This window comes from Elephantulus edwardii, unplaced genomic scaffold (genome assembly GCF_000299155.1).
Source record: "Elephantulus edwardii isolate Elephantulus edwardi_28Jun2011 unplaced genomic scaffold, EleEdw1.0 scaffold00009, whole genome shotgun sequence".
NCBI classification, from domain to species: Eukaryota; Metazoa; Chordata; class Mammalia; order Macroscelidea; family Macroscelididae; genus Elephantulus; species Elephantulus edwardii.
The window spans coordinates 5,473,983-5,475,714 of NW_006399759.1; the positions used below are offsets into that span (position 1 = coordinate 5,473,983).

General features: G+C 42.7%; 1 pseudogene; it reads left to right on the forward strand.

Annotated features, from left to right (window-relative positions):
- Positions 1 to 1,732, forward strand: part of LOC102857578 — a 55,854-nt pseudogene that overhangs the window by 12,295 nt on the left and 41,827 nt on the right.

The following is a 1,732-nucleotide window of genomic DNA, read 5'->3' on the forward strand; positions in this document are numbered from 1 at the left end:
ACTACCAGTTTTTAATAAATCAACCTCGGAGTCACAGACACAATGTTCTGAGTTGATCAAAGGTCCGCACTTCCAAGGCATAAACTCTTCAAAATTGATCCGAGGATCACAATCTAAAGATGTGGAACCTGTGAAGTGGACTCCAGAGTCCAAGCTCAAAGGCTTAGGTTCTGAGGAACTGACCCTGGAGGCACTGATAGAGGGTGTGAAAAATACAGACACTGCCTCAGGGCCTCCAAAAGAAAATGTGAAATGCGTGTCAACAATTGCAGAATTCATCCCAGATGCAGAGCTGGTAAAAAGTGTGAAAGAAACCAAAAGACAAGATGTGTTTCAAGGGGAAAAGTACCTGCATTTACCCCTAAGGTTTCCAGGAACGGCAGATGTGGACATAACTCCTACACCAGAACAGGAGGGTGACAAATCTGAAACAGTCCCACCAAATCAACGAAATGTGGATTTAGAACAGTCAAAGACAGTGCTCGATTCAGAAGATTCAACATCCTTGGAAATAATTTCAGAGTCAAAATCTGAAAGTATAAAATTTGCTGAACTACAGCAGTATGGTACGGAATTATTAAAAGTGACTCCCAAAGCAGACACAAAACCTAGAATGCTCAATGATGAACCACAGCTGAAAAACATCAAATCTGTTCAATTGAGCATAAGACCACAAACCCACAAAGGGAAACCTTTGAAGACAACTTTGAGACTGAGACATCAGTTTCAAGACCAAAAAACCATGGCAGTAGGCCCCGAATTAGAGAATAAAAGTGAGACATCTGTGCAGTTTATCCTGAGACCACAGCTTCAAAGTGCAAAATCTACAGACTTCTCTGGAGGATTACAATCTCCAGATGTTCAAAGAGCAGAGTTAAAAGCTATACTCGAGTTGAGAGACGTGAAGTCACATGAATTTATTCTAGGGTCAAAATCTCAAGATACAAAAAGAGAGAGTGTGGAAACTCTGGAGTTGTCTTCAGGATTCCAGTCACAAAAAAGAGAAACTTTGAAATCAGCCTCACCACTACAACATAAAGATGTTAAAATGAAGTCATTTAACCAAGATGCAGCGCGTAAAGGTATGAGATCTGCTCAGTGGATACCAGGACCAGGGTTCCAAAGTAGGAAATCTGCAGTGACGCATCCTGGGTCACAATATCGAGATGTCAAACATATGGACCCTGTGTTCCATATGAGAGAGGTGGAGTCATCTGGATTTCCTCCTGGACCAAAAGTCCAGGATAAAAAATATATCAAGTTTGGCATGGGGCAACCACAGTCGCAGAACATGGAATCGCCTGAGTTGTCCCAAGAACCACAGTTGCAAAAAAGGGAAACATTGGAGTCGCCCTCAAACTTACAACCTCCAGATGTGAAAACTGTGGAGTTAAATAAAGAACCAGAGCTTGGAAGTATAAGGTCGGCGCAGTGGATACCGGGACCCGGGTTCCAAAGTAGGAAATCTGTAGTGACAAATACTGGGTCACAATATCAAAGTATCATACCTGTGGGCTTAAAGTCCACGTTACATACGAAAGACGTGACCAAAGAACCAAAAGTCTATGATGAAAAATATGTGGAGACCAGTTCTGATCTCCAGGGGCAGTGCATGAAACCCCCTGAGCTCTCACCACAAACACAAGTACAGAAAGGGGAAAAGTTGGAATCAGTCTCAAAGTTGCAGCCTCCAGATGTGAGAACTGTGCCGTTAAACCAAGAGCCAGAGCTT